The sequence below is a fragment of the Bombyx mandarina genome, chromosome 07 (genome assembly GCF_030267445.1).
Source record: "Bombyx mandarina strain Sakado chromosome 07, ASM3026744v2".
NCBI classification, from domain to species: Eukaryota; Metazoa; Arthropoda; class Insecta; order Lepidoptera; family Bombycidae; genus Bombyx; species Bombyx mandarina.
Window position 1 is genome coordinate 3439542 of NC_143214.1, and position 18694 is coordinate 3458235.

The 18694-nt window shown below is 41.2% G+C and overlaps 1 protein-coding gene across 1 annotated transcript in view; it reads right to left on the minus strand.

Annotated features, from left to right (window-relative positions):
* LOC114241211 (putative glutathione-specific gamma-glutamylcyclotransferase 2) overlaps nt 1-18694 on the minus strand; it is a 33090-nt gene that overhangs the window by 4094 nt on the left and 10302 nt on the right. The gene's annotated exons all lie outside the window — the stretch shown is intronic.

Here is an 18694-nt window from a genome sequence, read left to right on the forward strand (position 1 = left end):
ACAATTAGTAAAACGTTCAACACCAAGCTATATGATGCTATCCATGAAACCAAGGATTATCACAAATTGATCTACCTAATGGAGACAAGAGGCCCAGAATCGGGTCGCGTGGAGTGCCCTGGGAAAGGCTTATGTCCAATAGTGTACTATAATAGGCTATTAATAATGAAATATCTTGTAGGAAAAAAAAATCGCACAAATATTTTAAAATAATATCAAGATAGCAAGATAGAATTTCAAGCATTCTCAGACATCTTTCTTATCTCGAGACTATATTTTAGATAGATGTTAGAAGAGTTCGCTATCAGTAATGTACTGTTGACACATTTGGGACACTGTCCCTACACTTTATTTTTAATAAGATTTATCTAGTAATGTTTAGGAATAATATTGTACGATACCTATCATGTAAATGAAACTATATTCGTTGTTTAAATAAGAAAAGAAAGCACCACAAGCAAGACTGGGGAATTTTGGGCCTCGATTTAAATAACTTTAGATATTTTTAAAATATTGAGTAGTATTTCTACTTTGCGTTGTGAAAAACTAGTATCTGCTATTAAGAATAGAGTGCCCGGTGAGCTTGTATCGAACATTAAATAATAATATCGTCAATATATAGTCAAAATCAAACTCTTAAAATTTGCGCATTTACTGATGAAAGGGCTAAATGTGGGTCAGCAAGGGCAGACAACGCCATCCTGTCGGTTAGTAATCGTTACAGTTTTAATGATGGGACAGTCGGCATTCAATACAGTTTAGACTTCGACATCGCGATCCATCTGGTTTATTACAGACACGAGGTCTAGGTCCAAACAATGGATTATTTAAAAAAATCTGCGAAATGCGAGATGAATCAACTGTTGTATTTTCGTGACTACTTTCTGCGTAGACAGTGACTTTTAATGGAACCTTCTTTGTATCAATAGCTAATGATAATGCATGGATTAATAGATGTCACTCATCATTGTGAGTGTGATCTTACTGTCTTATTCTTATTTTTGTCGAACATAATTTTCCGTAAGGATTACATTACAATACCAAACTAAGAGCCCTTGCACGAATTCTTATTGATTAGAGTATAATAAAAAAATATCATAATAAAAGTCTTTTTGTACATTCTTTACCTTTACTTTACCTATACTTTTTAAATATTAAACCATTGATTGTGTAAACGTCTAACATCCTGTTATTCTACAAATATGTTTTTATAAAATAAAGAAATTACATTTCGATTATCACCTGTTAGTTTCTATAATCTAAGTACCGAACTTATGAAAATTGTTAAGGATTTCTTAATTAAATCTAGCAGTTCAATTGTGTTCAAGAATTACTGGATAGGTAATTTAAAAAAAAAACAACTGCTATGTAATATTGGTTGTGGTTTTTTTCCAAACCAATAATGGATATTTTATGAAAATTTAATATAGTATTTCGCCTCAGCCTAGGGTTTTATATAAATCTTAAAATAATGACAGGCTCAGGCACGCATTTTCCAATTCGTGCGTAGTATGTAGATTGTAAAATAGCATATATTAGACATTTATATTCCGTAAGCGAAATGTAAATAACGTGCAGACACGTCATTTTCTTTTTTGTAGACATTCTTTAATCGTATATCGAAATAGATTAAGCACCGCGTTTACGATCGCTATACTAGTATTCATTCATGGCCTTCAAATATTAATGTATTTAAAAATTTGCTCAAACAGACACGTGTCTCCCGCGTGATAATGTTGTGTGTGCCGGACGTAAGTCACATATTGTTGATGATTTTTGTAGGTGTTGATTCGGTTGAATGTACAATAAATTTATGGTCAGAGTTAATTTGAGCAGGTACCTCGCCACTCAAATTGATATAATATGAAGTGGATGAATGGCCCCGTCCGGGCGTAGCTGAAATAGCCCTCAGGCTAGTCTTTACAGCACAGTCAACGTCGCAACACCATTTGAATAATGACAATCTTATCTTTCATAACAAATTCGAGCAAGAATATTTGTTTCGGGACAGAAATAAGTACGACACTAGTATGAGTTCAAATAGTTTGATTGAAAACCAGTCCTCAAGATGGGAGATAAATGAAGAGTTGGGTAAAGGGTAAGAGTAATAGGAACAAATAATTTTAAAATACCAATGAAGATTAATGCAATTAATGCATGGTAAAATCTAAAGATTATTCCTGCACTACCAAAAGTGAATGTTTAACTAAGTCAACTAAGTCAAGTCGTCTCTAAATGTTTTTATTGTTTATAAATTATTTAAGTTATGTATATTATTTGAAATATATCTATAATATGTTATTTTGAATTAAGATCTTTTCAACCTCATCTGGTCATTTGCTCTTTAGTAATGATCCGAAAAACTATTTCTTTGTCTCTGGAAATACGTCCAAGCTTAAAAATCCAATTGGTAAAAGCGACACGTATTTTACACGTATACGCTCCTATTTGAAAAATGGAGACCCACAAGTGAAATCGAAGTCACTCTTATTCCTTTTTAAAATTGATTTTTTTTTATTTTTTATTTATTATAGAGAAGCATGAAAAAAATATGTTATCTCTATACAAAAGGTGTCGACGAGTCATCTCAACAAAATCAATTCATATTTAGCAAATTAACACAAAACCTGAACGGAATTCACTATTGTTTACCTTATATATAATAATATGTTTTATTCATAAATTCATGTTTATATTAGTAAGTGCATATATTAATCTGGATAGTATGACAAACATATTTACTACAGTAAATATTTGTAGAAAAAAACGGATTCCGATTATAATACTAAGTTCATTAAACCTATTATCCTGTAATTATATTTATTTATGTTAACTAGTGGATTTTACTGTCTAGGTATTATTGATACTATTGTTCATGATGTGGAGGACAAAAACAACGCAGTCCACAGCCAGCTAACTACGTAAATATACCAAACCAATTGTTGATTTTTTATTGTTGACTTTTTGATGATATAAAATATTCTAATAAATTTTAGTAAGTCGTACAGTCTGTTATTTAAATGATACCTAAATTTTGATTATGTTGTTGTTGGAGACTGTAGTAGGACGTTTTGTGAGTCCGCACGAGTGGGTATCATCAGCGCTCTGCCTATTTCTGCCGTGAAGCAGTAATACGTAAAGTCAAGAGCCGTTCTTATAAGAAATTTAATATTACTTCCTTCTTACCGTATTCAAAATTAGTTTGTGTATAAAATTTCGCAGCTAATGTGAATGCCACATAGTATTCACAGAGCTCGTGTACTGATTTGAGTATTTGCCAAAAAGTACGACGTACTTCCATAGTTTTGTTTACAATCTATTTCGAAATATTCGATGCTACCAAATCACATGAATGTGCGTGAAATAACAGTCAATAGAAAGGTTATTGACGTAGGACTTGAAATGAGATTGAGAGATCTGAGAGACTAGAAATATTATGATCACAAATCGTAATTTTAAGCATTACTACGTATTCCCTAATACCAGCTTTCATGTTGACTTCAAGCCAGAAGAGAGCCGTTTGAATGGCCGACTAGAAATATTATGATTACAAATTGTAATTTTAAGCATTACTACATAACGCTTTCGCGGCCGATCATCCGCAAGGTGGACAGCCTTGATTAAGTCATCTACGAAGTGTTCTCTTACTGAATGTACACGTACCGCCAAAAATAAAGAGAGACGGAGAAGTCTCTCAAAAGCCGCACCAAGCATTAAGACATACGTAACCACGACCACTGCGCAAGGAGTCTACGCCTGAGAAGAAGAAAAACATATTCCCAAATACCAGCTTTCATTTTGACTTCAAGCCAGAAGAGAGCCGTTTGAATGAGGAGCTGGCTACAAATATTATGATTACACATTGTAATTTTAAGCATTACTACGTATTCCCTAATACCAGCTTTCATTTTGAGTTCAAGCCAGAAGAGAGCCGTTTGAATAAGGAACTGTTGGAGCTGGACAAGTCCGTTGAGTCAGTCGGAATCACTAACCACGTAACCGGCGACGCGATCAAACTTGAACATTATACTTAAATTGCAATTTCGATCCGGTGGTAAATTCAACGGAGCACTGCTTTACTGTACTCAGTATTATTGAGGTTAAAGGACCTCAGGATACCGCCGATGTTAAATGTGGGTGTTACGTAGAAGTATACATTTTTTGGTTCACAAAATACTATAATACAATATTAGTAACAAAAACAAGATTTCAAACAAACATAATGAATTACACAAAGAAATGCTACAAAACAGTTTTAACGTATAAAATGAGTTAAACAATGGAAACGAAAATACAGACATCGACTAGTTCATAGTTTAATAGTCTGGTGTTGGCTTATCAAACGATAGCCTTTAAATAGGTCACGAACTGTTTCTGAACATCTGTTCAATGCTTTGTATTTACGAACGGTAAGCACCTAGTCATCATTGCCGATAAATGTGTTTGTCAAGAATTTGCACTGTGCTTTTGTTTTATGTTGCCACCGAGTTTCTCACCGGATCTTCTCAGTGGGTCGCGTTTCCGATCTTCTTGCTAGGGCTCGTGTTAGCAACGTCGTCAGGTTTGAGCCCCGTGAGCTCACCCACATGTTAGGGCGAAGCTGAAATAGCTTGTTAAGGCTATCAGCATAGGTAGGGAAAAAAGAGGGTAGGCAAGACAGTCCTGTATTTTCTGGCGCCAATTAGTAATACGTTTCGGTTCGGACGGCTTTGGCACATTTGTTTACTTGTTACTTGTTACATGTTACTTGTTTATTTGTTACATTTGTTTACGTCACAATTGAGACTTCATGTCCCTAAATGGGTGATGGCATTCAGGATGCGATGTCTATAAGCTTCTTTAACGATTACTAGGTGAACCGTGAATTCGTTCACCCCAATACAGTACGAAGAAGTAATCGTCAATGTGCATGCCAATTAAAACACTAATTGTCAACTTAAAAATTATAATATTATATTACCAAATCAGATATAAGGTCAACGTCCGGCACGATGTAGTTAGTGTATGTAATCTATGAAGAATTAAAAATAACTTAATTTGTTTGACAAGTTTTGTATTTAGATTTAGAAAGAAAAAAAAAGGAATAACTTTGTATACGGACTGTTTTGTTAACAAAGATAGCTTTGTGTCCTTTAAACACAGGTCAGGAGCTTTAAAGTTTGTATTTTTAAGAACAACAAATACGATTGTTCTCGTTCTGTGTAGGTGACTAAAGCGCACAACCGATAAAGTGGAACACTAATGCAAATATGTATTGCTTTTATACGATTTTTTAATGTAGGTTTTTGTTTTTTTATTTTTTTATAATACAAATTTTAAACGATGAAATCTTTTTTATTTTTATTGATTAGATGGGTGGACGAGCTCACAGCCCACTTGGTGTTAAATAGTTACCGGAGCCCATAGACATCTACAACGTAAATGCGCCACCCACCTTGAGATATAAGTTCTAAGGTCTCAGTATAGTTACAACGGTTGCCCCGCCCTTCGAACCGAAACGCATTACTGCTTCACGGCAGAAATAGGCAGGACGGTGGGATCTACCCGTGCGGACTCATAAGAGGTCCTACCACCAGTATGTGATCTTATACCGAGAATTATTATATAAAAACATAACGAATGATAAATCAATTCGCACACGACGCACATGTTGAACTGGAAGCAAACCTTTATATCATGTACGACTGATTAAGATTATGAACACAACCTTCGATTAACAATGTCGATAAACAATCACAGTATCTTGATTGAGTGTTAATAACAATTCGTTATACAATAAAAAAATAAGAAAAAAATCCGATAGTTTGTCTTGAACTATGAGAGAATTCCCAACGAAGTAGGTGAAACAATTTCATTAAAGTATGGGGCAAAGGTTTTATTGCTATTCGTCAGATAAGAAAACAACGACTGGTTTATCAAATAGAAAACGTCAGCGAAATAAAATTTATCATTATCAGTCCGTGTCTTTTCGCTGCTTGATACAGAGACTCCAGAAAAGATCATTTAACGGTATATAACTACAGATATAATCTGCATTCAACTTGGGCTATTCACATGTATGTATATATTCGTATATGCTCTCCAATGGTTAGCATCTATCAACGACCATCGCCTCTGCAATATGCATGGTTATCCTATGCCAGCCATTTCAACATTAACTGTTCTAAATGTAAGCTAACACCGGCTCATCGGATTTCTAGCGGAGACTCCCGATCTCCGAGGTCTGAGGAGATTCCTCAGCAATAGGCAGCGGTTTGTGCCCCATTGTGCCGACCAATTTCACTAATAGCTACTCAATTCAATACCGAAAAATATTTTCAAGGACATTTCGTATTTTTGCAAGGTCTATGTATTCTAACAAAACATTCAACTTTATGTAAACATTATTATCTTATATAGCAACGATGATAGTTTAAAAGTTATCAGTCTCGCAACTGAATTAACTTTGTTTATTGCTAGCCTTATCGACGAGTGTGAGATAAACTCTCGGAGATCATACGCCTGTAGTCCTAATGCCAAACGGGTTGCAATCGATAATGTTTTTTTTTTGCGAGATTATTAACTTAACGCTTACGATGGAACATGTTTATCTCTTTAATGAGTATATGGACACATACGGACGACTCGTTTGAATTAATATGGAGCATGATATGTTTTATTTTTTAACGATAAGAAACAGTGACAACAAACTAAAACATAAAGACGATACAAAGAGCAGAATAATTTTCACTAAAAAGTAAATATAAAGACGAAATGTGGCTCTCGTGACGCCTTTTTTTTTTTTTTGGTCAGGAGGAAATCGCCGGACTTCCGCCCTTTTCTGGGGATACTGGGCGGGGTATGTCAGAGTCGAACTGACTAAAACCTCCTGTCGCTCAACAACCAACGTCCAAACCTCGCATGAGACAGAACTCATGACAAGGCAAAGGGGGGAAAGTGAAGCGTTTAGTGCGGAGCACATCTCTCCCATCACCCTCCCCCTCGGGACGCCGGACTGGCGGTCGTCGGCGCCACGACCACCAGCCCTCTCGGTCGGCAGACTGTCCGAAGCCCGCCTAGATGGCGCCGGTTAGAGTGGGTTACCCTACGGAATACCCCGCTGGGCCAGAACCAGCGTGGGTCGAGGATAGCCGGCCTTCCATCACCCGGATGCTCTTGCGTAAAACGCGTGCAGAGCAGCTTGCACGTCGTCTTCTTAGGCCCCCCTCGCCGGTCCCCAGACCGACATTCTCGTGACGCCTAACCAAATTCTAAGAAATATCTAACAGTAAGAGAACTGATAAAAAATATTAAGAAGTATTTTCAACTAGTGAAACCCAGGTAACGCTCTGCTGTAACTATCGCTAATTGCATGAAAACCTTCGTGGCTCTTGAAACTAATCGTGCGTCGGTTATCGTATGGTCGTTATAATATATGAGACTTTTTTCTTACCTATTGTAGTAGCCTCGAGGGGTTAGATTAGATTCGCCGAACGAGTAGGTGAGCTCACGGGGCTCTAACTTGGTGAATTTGCTAACACTAGTCCTAGCAAGAGCGGTGCTTCGCAGATTGAATCTACCACCGGATTGGAAACGCTACCGTCTGAGAAGATCCGGCAAGAAACTCAGTGGGCATGATATAACTATATGCTAGTGTATTAAACTGTACAGTTTAATAAAAATCCGCCCGCTAGTTTTAAGTGAAAGAGTAGCCAACGTCCATGCGACCTTCCAAACTTTCGCCTTTATTTATATTTTTTTCTCTATCCATTCCGCTGGTAGCCTAAGATGCTATTCCAGCTAAGTCCGGACGGGTAGTTCAACTCATAGGCTCAACCCAAGAGAATTTGCTAACACGAGCAGTGTCTCGCAAAATCTATCACCGGATCGGAATCGCGACCCATTGAGAAGATCCGGCGAGAAACTTAGTGGGCTCTGTCTATGGGTTAGTTCGCTCGTCGAACTCTTCGTTGTAATAGACGAATTAGATGAGGACGGTGACCGGTGCTGGAGAGGTCTAATAGCACCGAGAGTGAAGCCGGGGGATCCGACAAAACATGTTTTGTGCGACTGGGCAACGCAAGGACCCCGTCCCGGTTAGTAGGGTAGTGGGATATAGAGTAACTTTGCGAATTACGTAATTCAAACAAAATTGACCTTTATTTTTATTGTATACATGGGTGAACAGCTTATGGCTCACTTGGTGTTAGGTACTTATGGCAGCCCGTAGACATCACAACCTGAATGCCGCCTTGAGGCATGAGGTCCAAGTCTCAATTGTATATAGATAAGACGGCTATCCTATCCAACTTGATCGGTTACTTGTTTTCTTTTAAATCATTGTCTTGAGTCATAGTACATAATAAAGACAATGTTTGTAAACTACCCAATAATATCAACACAATCTTGATGCTTCACAATGAAAACAATGTTAATGAACTTCAACCTACTAATTACATAACGCGGAAAACAATACGTTTTGTTATCGTTTGCTAATTACGCAGTTAAACTGAAATTAATGTAGTGCACACATGCGTATTCATTTTGGAATAGCAATGCAAGAAATTATTAATACTAGAGGTCCCGCAGTAGTTAAAATTCGACTATAATTAATTGGAATTGCAAGTTTGTACAATATTATGATTGTATTTTATACTTCTATAATCACAAATTTCGCCAAGACTACATACACTATAAAAAATATTAACAAAGACAAACAATATTTAATCTCAACTTGACAACAGACGTCAAGAACAAAAGTTTGACAATAAATGGTATGCATGCGTGTGTGTGCGTCAAATACATGGTATGTAGTGTGTGTGTAATGTTTTCTTTATTGATTTAATGTATCTTGTATGCATTATTTTAAAAAAATATTAGCGTTGTGTACTTCTTCTCTATATTCTCTATAAGTGTGGAAATATCATACTCCTCCGTCCGCGCAATTCTCGTAAAAAGGGATACAAAGTTTTTGCTTCACGTATTAATATATAGATAACAAAGCAATGAGCAACAAAGTTCCGAACTTTGTTGTTCATTCATCGAATGTTGAGGTTAAAGATTAGTTTTAAAAGATTTTTTAATTTTTTCAGATCACAGTCAGATGAACTCACAGTCCACCCGAGATTACCGGAGTCGGATTGTCATAATTTGTGCTCATTCATTTGACTTAACACGACAAGGATCTGATAAAAGATCTGGAAGGTGCGTGGTCTATGTCTCTTTGTTAACGTGACTTATTGATGCTAAAACGATTTTGACAGTTATTTTTAAAATGGACAGACCGGAGTATAATAAGCATCGCAATCATAAAGCGCGGCTCAATTCATTGGAAATTGGCGGATGCAATCTTGCTTCATTAAATACTGAGGGTCAATTCAATGGGGATTGATTCTAGCAATCGTGTTGGATTCAACGTGAGATATTTTTGTTATATATCGGCAAATCTACATATTAATACGTGAAGCAAAAACTTTGTACCCCTTTTCACGAAAATTGCGCGGACGGAAGAAGATGAAATTTCCCACACTTATAGAGAATATAGAAAAGAAGTGCAGAATGTTAATATTTTTTAATTTATGCATAAAAAATGCATTAAAATCAATAAAAAAAAACATTACACATAATACCATGTTTTTGACACACACACGCATGCATACTATTTGTTTATTGTCAAACCAATCTTATTGCCTTATAGTCTGTGGTCGAATTGAGAGTAGATTAATTATTGTTTGCCTTTATTAATATTTGTCTAAAGTGTAGTCTTGGCGCATCTGTGATTATAGAAATTTAAAAGTCTTTGATAATAGAATCATAATAGACGACAAAGTTATAGTTGCAATTAATTATAGTCGAATTTTGACTTTTGAGGGGAGCAATAAATATTAAGACTGCAATATGAAATGCCACAACCCACCCCGGGACATTAGATCGAAGTTTGTTGTATTGTATAAGAGTTTTCCCAGTCTTCCAATTGGAACAGTTGACTGGTTCGTGGCATAAGCAGGACGATGAAATATGACATACAAGATGGGACATACCCGTGTAGATTCATAATACGTCCAACGATTGGATCGGTTGATTTTTGTAACTCGAGAATGAAATCATATTCAGGTTAACATAAAATGATGCGAGTTGGCGCACATCCAAGATTTTCTGTCCGAAATGACTAATTCGGAATTAAGGGCGCTGTATGAAAACAAAAGGAGTTTTTTTTTAAATTTTACCTTCATTTATGTTACGGTAAAACATTATTTAGAAACTAGCTGACCCGGCAGACTTCGTAGTGTAGTAGCTTTTATACAAAAGACCTAAACTTTTGTATAAAATAAAACAAACAAAAGGAATCCGTCCGACGGGGGACACATCAAAGGAAAAACAAAATTGTTATTTTTATTTAATTCCGAGCATTTTCATATTTATCTACCTTTAAACCTTCGCTGGACTTTCACGAGTAATTCAAGACCAAAATTAGTCAAATCGGTCCAGCCGTTCTCGAGTTTTAGCGAGACTAACGAACAGCAATTCATTTATATATATACCTAGTCAGGTAATAAGTATTGTCACACAGTAAAAACTTTTCTTTTAGAATGCTGGCCATAAAAAAGTTTATTGAATTCGAATTTCGAATTGTTCATGAAAATAATAATGTATACTTTTAGAATTTTACTCATTTTTAAATATGTAGTGGACGCTTAAAGAAGACCGTCATTCCGATAGAGTCACCCGTCACGTGCGGACGTGCTCATCGTCCACTCGATCGCCCGGTCTTTGTTCGCCCGGCTTTTGTTAGCCCGGCCATTGTTCGCGCGGCCTGTGTTCGTGATACATCTGCCGACCAAGTGTGTTTCCTGGAAGCTTTTATTTGTTTTGTTTTAGTTATTTTTGTGTTCGTGGAACATTTGCCGACAAAGTGTTTTCCTGCAAGTATTTATTTGTTTTGCTTCTTTTTGTAATTTCTGTTTTGTTGTGCTTTTTCTTTGTCCTGTAGTAATCGCGCCGCATTGCCACCGGTGTTCAATAGAACCGCTCAGGTCCGAGAAGTTGGGGCCTCGCCGCAAGGCGAGTGTTTTCAAGACCCGGGGCCGCCCCACCTGGGTACTCAGCGATCATGGACGCTGTATTCGTGGAATTCCTCCGACTTCGTCACCCACAGCTCGCCTCAGAGTTTCTGGCTTTCAAGGCCAATCACACTGCGAGCTCTCTCGAAGACTCCGCCGTGCTCGCTGCTCCTGCGTCGCCTGTACCTGCGTGCAAAGCGTCTACATCGAGCACCGCAGCCTCCGTCGTGCCTGCCGTTCCCGCGTCGCCTATACTGGCGAGTAAAACTACTGCGTCGTCCGCCGTGGCCACCGTTCCAGCAGCGCGATCATCCGCGGCCTCCGTCGCGCCCTCCAAAACTCCTGCTTGTAGGTCACCTGCGCCCGCCTCCTCGTCCTCCGACTCTGACTCGGAGATGGAGGTCGACCTCGCCCCCGCCTCATCGACGGATGGATTCACCCTGGTACAAAAGGGTAAGAAGCGTGCCGCGGAGTCTCGAGCTCTCGCGGCCGCTAAAATTAGCAAAGCCGCGAACGCGTCGCGCCCCCGCCCTCAGACTCCCGTTGCGCCTCCAGCCCGTGCCACTCCGTCGCCGCGACCGGTGGCGCAATCTAAAACTCAGACCCCTCCCCCGGTTATCCTTCAAGAGAAGGCAGCTTGGGACCGAGTTTCCCTGGCCCTTAAGGCCAAAAATATTAATTTTGCCAGCGCCCGTAATCTCGCCAACGGGATTCAAATAAAAGTAACGACACCCGACGACCATAGGGACCTCTCAAGTTACCTCCGAAAGGAGCGTATAAGTTTCCACACTTATACGCTTCAGGAGGAGCGCGAACTCCGCGTTGTCATACGTGGAATCCCGAAGGAGCTAGATGCCGATCTCGTCAAGGCAGATCTGATAGAACAAGGCCTACCAGTAAATTCCGTGCACCGCATGCACACCGGCCGCGGTAGGGAGCCATACAATATGGTTTTAGTCGCCCTCCAGCCTACCCCCGAGGGTAAGCAAATTTTTAACATTCGGACCGTCTGTAGGCTCTCCGGTATTGCCGTCGAAGTCCCCCATAAAAAAGGCACTCCTAGTCAGTGCCATAACTGCCAACTGTACGGGCACTCTTCCCGTAACTGTCACGCGCGCCCCCGATGTGTTAAGTGTTTGGGCGATCACGCCACGGCCCTCTGCGCTCGCGACCAAAAAACCGCGACGGAACCGCCTAGCTGTGTCCTGTGCCGAACACAAGGTCACCCCGCGAACTACCGTGGATGCCCCCGAGCTCCAAAAATAAATCGCCGCGTCGCCCGTCAAAACCGCCTCAGAGCTTCCGGCCCAGACATCAAAGCCACGGTACCCTCTGTGCCGAAGGCTAAGCCTGCTTTCGTGCCGGCGTCGGTGCCCAGCGTCTCGGCTTGGGCTAAACCGTTGCCGTACACGAACACGGCTACAACTCTCTCCCCCGCGACTCGTCCCACCCCCGCGATACGTCCCTCCCCCGCGACCTGCCCTCCGACCGCGTCCGAAAATCTCGCTCTAGCGATCGACTTTTTTCAGTCGATCAACTTTGAGCGTGTTAACGCTTTGGGTGACGCCATTCGCGCCGCCTCCACTGCACAACATTTCATCGCCGTTGTGCAAGAATACGCTGACGTATACGCGTCGTTAAATACGTACGTCCTCCCCTCACTCCGCCGGTAATCAATGGCGTACATTAGTAGAATAAAACCCTTATCCGTAACAATAGGATTTTTTAACGCTTACGGTCTCGCAAATCAACGTGATCAGGTTTGTGATTTTTTGCGTGACCATCAAATTGACATTTTCTTAGTGCAGGAGACCCTACTTAAGCCCGCGCGCCGTGACCCTAAAATCGCGAACTATAACATGGTCAGGAACGACAGGCTCTCTGCCCGTGGTGGTGGTACCGTTATTTACTATAGAAGAGCCCTGCATTGCGTCCCGCTCGATCCTCCCGCGCTCGCTAATATCGAAGCAGCAGTGTGCCGAATCTCACTGACGGGACACGCGCCGATCGTTATCGCGTCCGTTTATCTTCCACCGGATAAGATCGTTCTAAGCAGTGATATTGAGGCACTGCTCGGTATGGGGAGCTCTGTCATTCTGGCGGGCGACCTAAATTGTAAACACATCAGGTGGAACTCACACACCACAACCCCGAATGGCAGGCGGCTTGACGCGTTAGTCGATGATCTCGCCTTCGATATCGTCGCTCCGTTAACCCCGACTCACTACCCGCTAAATATCGCGCATCGCCCGGATATACTCGACATAGCGTTATTAAAAAACGTAACTCTGCGCTTACACTCGATCGAAGTAGTTTCAGAGTTAGATTCAGACCACCGTCCCGTCGTCATGAAGCTCGGTCGCGCTCCCGATTCCGTTCCCGTCACGAGGACTGTGGTGGATTGGCACACGCTGGGCATCAGCCTGGCTGAATCTGATCCACCATCGCTCCCGTTTAACCCGGACTCTACCCCGTCTCCTCAGGATACCGCTGAAGCCATAGACATCTTAACATCACACATCACCTCGACATTAGATAGGTCATCGAAACAAGTTGTAGCGGAGGATTTCCTTCACCGCTTCAAATTGTCCGACGATATTAGGGAACTCCTTAGAGCTAAGAACGCCTCGATACGCGCCTACGACAGCTATCCTACCGCGGAAAATCGTATTCGAATGCGTGCCCTACAACGCGGCGTAAAGTCTCGCATCGCCGAAGTCCGAGATGCCAGATGGTCTGATTTCTTAGAAGGACTCGCGCCCTCCCAAAGGTCTTACTACCGCTTAGCTCGTACTCTCAAATCGGATACGGTAGTAACTATGCCCCCCCTCGTAGGCCCCTCAGGCCGACTCGCGGCCTTTGATGATGACGAAAAAGCAGAGCTGCTGGCCGATACATTGCAAACCCAGTGCACGCCCAGCACTCAATCCGTGGACCCTGTTCATGTAGAATTAGTAGACAGTGAGGTAGAACGCAGAGCCTCCTTGCCACCCTCGGATGCGTTACCACCCGTCACCCCGATGGAAGTTAAAGACTTGATCAAAGACCTACGTCCTCGCAAGGCTCCCGGTTCCGACGGTATATCTAACCGCGTTATTAAACTTCTACCCGTCCAACTCATCGTGATGTTGGCATCTATTTTCAATGCCGCTATGGCGAACTGTATCTTTCCCGCGGTGTGGAAAGAAGCGGACGTTATCGGCATACATAAACCCGGTAAACCAAAAAATCATCCGACGAGCTACCGCCCGATTAGCCTCCTCATGTCTCTAGGCAAACTGTATGAGCGTCTGCTCTACAAGCGCCTCAGAGATTTCGTCTCATCCAAGGGCATTCTCATCGATGAACAATTCGGATTCCGTACAAATCACTCATGCGTTCAACAGGTGCACCGCCTCACGGAGCACATTCTTGTGGGGCTTAATCGACCAAAACCGTTATACACGGGAGCTCTCTTCTTCGACGTCGCAAAAGCGTTCGACAAAGTCTGGCACAATGGTTTGATTTTCAAACTATTCAACATGGGCGTGCCGGATAGTCTCGTGCTCATCATACGGGACTTCTTGTCGAACCGCTCTTTTCGATATCGAGTCGAGGGAACCCGCTCCTCCCCACGACCTCTCACAGCTGGAGTCCCGCAAGGCTCTGTCCTCTCACCCCTCCTATTTAGCTTATTCGTCAACGATATTCCCCGGTCGCCGCCGACCCATTTAGCTTTATTCGCCGACGACACGACTGTTTACTATTCTAGTAGAAATAAGTCCCTAATCGCGAAGAAGCTTCAGAGCGCAGCCCTAGCCCTAGGACAATGGTTCCGTAAATGGCGCATAGACATCAACCCAGCGAAAAGTACTGCGGTGCTATTTCAGAGGGGAAGCTCCACACGGATTTCCTCCCGGATTAGGAGGAGGAATCTCACACCCCCGATTACTCTCTTTAGTCAACCCATACCCTGGGCCAGGAAGGTCAAGTACCTGGGCGTTACCCTGGATGCATCGATGACATTCCGCCCGCATATAAAATCAGTCTGTGACCGTGCCGCGTTTATTCTCGGTAGACTCTACCCCATGATCTGTAAGCGGAGTAAAATGTCCCTTCGGAACAAGGTGACACTTTACAAAACTTGCATAAGGCCCGTCATGACTTACGCGAGTGTGGTGTTCGCTCACGCGGCCCGCACACACATAGACACCCTCCAATCCCTACAATCCCGCTTTTGCAGGTTAGCTGTCGGCGCTCCGTGGTTCGTGAGGAACGTTGACCTACACGACGACCTGGGCCTCGAACCAATTCGGAAATACATGAAGTCAGCGTCGGAACGATACTTCGATAAGGCTATGCGTCATGATAATCGCCTTATCGTTGCCGCCGCTGACTACTCTCCGAATCCTGATCATGCAGGAGCCAGTCACCGTCGACGCCCTAGACACGTCCTTACGGATCCATCAGATCCAATAACCTTTGCATTAGATGCCTTCAGCTCTAATACTAGGGGCAGGCTTAGGGACCCCGGTAACCGTACTCGTCGAACTCGACAAAGAGGTCGACGTGCAACCTAACCCATGCATCAGCCCGCTGAGTTTCTCGCCGAATCTTCTCAGCGGGTCGCGATTCCGATCCGGTAGTAGATTCATTCGCGAAATAATTGCTCTTGAGTTGTTAGGTCTCCTTCGGAGGCGCTCGGGCAGTTGTTAGCAAATCCCACCCCTCTTGGCTGAGCCTTTGCTCGCCCACCTGTCCTGGTGAAACTGGAAAGGCCTTCAGGCCACCAGTAAACTTTCAATCATAAAAAAAAAAAAAGAAGACCGTGTTGCAGTTATTGCGTTGCATCGTTGCGGTTACGCGCCAATTCAAATTTTTAACATACTGAAAAATTTGAATATAACCAAAAGATTCGTTTATCGTACCATCAAACGATACAATGAAAACTCTAGTGTAGATGACAGGTCAAGAAGTGATCACCCTCGGTCTGTTAGGACTCCAGCAGTGATAAAAGTTGTGAAGGCGCGAATTCAAAGAAATTCCAAACGTAAGCAGAAACTGTTGGCCCTTCAGATGGGGTTAAGCAGAACCACGGTGAAAAGGGTGTTAAATGAAGACTTAGGGCTTCGGGCATATCGAAGAAAAACAGGACATCGTTTGAATGCTCGTCTAATGGACCTGAGACTGAAGAGATGCCGCGCTTTGTTGAAGCGGTACGCGGGAAAAAAATATCGGGAAATTCTTTTTTCGGATGAAAAATTTTTTACCGTAGAAGAGAGCTACAACAAACAAAATGATAAGGTGTACGCACACAGTAGTGAAGAAGCAAGCAACCGTATTCCGCGTGTCCAACGAGGTCATTTTCCATCCTCGCTCATGGTATGGTTGGGAGTTTCTTATTGGGGCTTAACAGAGGTACATTTTTGTGAGAAAGGTGTAAAAACGAATGCAGTTGTGTATCAAAATACAGTCCTGACGAACCTTGTGGAACCTGTTTCTCATACCATGTTCAATAACAGGCACTGGGTATTCCAACAAGATTCGGCGCCAGCTCATAGAGCGAAGAGCACACAAGACTGGCTGGCGGCGCGTGAAATCGACTTCATCCGGCACGAAGACTGGCCTCCTCCAGTCCAGATTTGAATCCGTTAGATTACAAGATATGGCAACACTCGGAGGAAAAGGCGTGCTCAAAGCCTCATCCCAATTTGGAGTCACTCAAGACATCCTTGATTAAGGCAGCCGCCAATATTGACATGGACCTCGTTCGTGCTGCGATAGACGACTGGCCGCGCAGATTGAAGGCCTGTATTCAAAATCACGGAGGTCATTTTGAATAAACTTTAGTGTCATAAGAATCTATATTTTGTTAAGTTAATTTTGGTATATGAATGGTTACATAATGAATAAACTTGTTTTAATTATTTTACATTAAATATGTGAGAGAATTTATGACTTGACTAGCTATATATAGATATAGAATAGATATATAGATTATTATTTGTATTGTGCGAACACGTGTGGTTTAAATAGCGAAAGTAACAAATTTCAAGATTGATGGTTACGTTTTTTTAGGTAGCAGAAGACCTGTAGGTATTAATTAGGTCTCGCAATCAACCTCTATCACGAATTCATAGAGGTATATTATATGTATAGTATGGTCATATATTTTTTTACCTAGCTCCCTATTTCAGAAAAATCAGATCTCTGATTGCTTTACAACGTAAGGCAGATCTAACATTGTTATACAATCAGAGTTTGTACAACTATGTAGCTTATTTCTGACGTGAAATAATCTGAGTATCATGACTGGAAGGGTACGACAGTCATCGAACTAACAGTTGAGACTTTAAACTAATATTTCATGGTTGACATCGGCGTTCACTACGTGATGTCTGTGGACTAATAGCCGCTTAACGCCAAACGGACTTGCACTCGTCTGAACATGTTATGTAACAAAAATATTTAATTTATTGTATACGGAAAGGCTATCAAGCTTGTAACATACGTAGAATAAAATATTCTGTCTATTGCATTTTTTAACCAGTACCACAAAGTAGCAGTAATTGCACAAAGGGAATTTATTGTTATAAATGCAACAATGTAAGCACAACGTTCATAGTAAACAAAGTATAATTAGATTCAGTCGACATTACATAGTAAATGTAATAGATGCGAAACGTGTGAGACACTTGAAGCGCAAAATATTGAACTTGTTCGACGATCATTCTCGACCTTTCCGCAATGTTGGGGTAGAACGACATTGGAGATGAACGCGATTAGCAACGACTATCTAAAGGGGTTATCGAATTTTCTAGAACATTTTGTAAGCTAGTAATAAATACTAAGAAACACAAATAGGATTGACGTCAGAGCTGATATATTCTTTGAAGGTTCGGTGTCTCCTTTCAATGGCTTATTGACTACTAGCGACCCGCCCTCGCTTCGCTTCGGAAACAAGAAATTTTATTATTGATTATTTACGACATCACATTAGAAACCTCAAAAATAACAGCATTTCTCCACTATTTAATGGATGTTATTATACATTATTATACATATAAACCTTCAATCACTCTATCTTTTAAAAAAAACCGCATCAAAATCCGTTGCGTAGTTTTAAAGATTTAAGCATACATAGGGACAGAGAAAGCGACTTTGTTTTATATGTATGTAGCGATGATGGCTCTCTGAACAGTTGGTTGTTTTTTTTTTTTCTTACCTATTCTAGTAGCCTCGAGGGTTTATTCTAGATTCACCGAGTGAGCTCACAGGGCTCAAACCGGGAGTGTTGCTAACACTGGCCACAGCTGGTACGAAGCGAATGATCAAGGAATAAATAAAAATCAAGGGTAAGCGATAAGAAAATATTCTAACAGTGTCCTTCATTTGTTAAAGAGATGATTCGCGATGAGTTTATATCATTAATAATTTCGGTAAATTGGTGATAAAGTGAACGCCGTGCGCAATAATCACAGCGTTTTATCTTATAATTGATTTTAAAACAATTACACAATATGAAATTCTTTTTGTTGTGAAATGATGTTGCTTAAAATTTCACAGCCGTTTGCGTCGATAACGTATTTCGCTGTCGTTGAATATAATATAGTCTTTTGTTCTAAAGTATTTTAACACGTTACCTCCCATGCTTTTTTTATTGATTTTATGTGCGG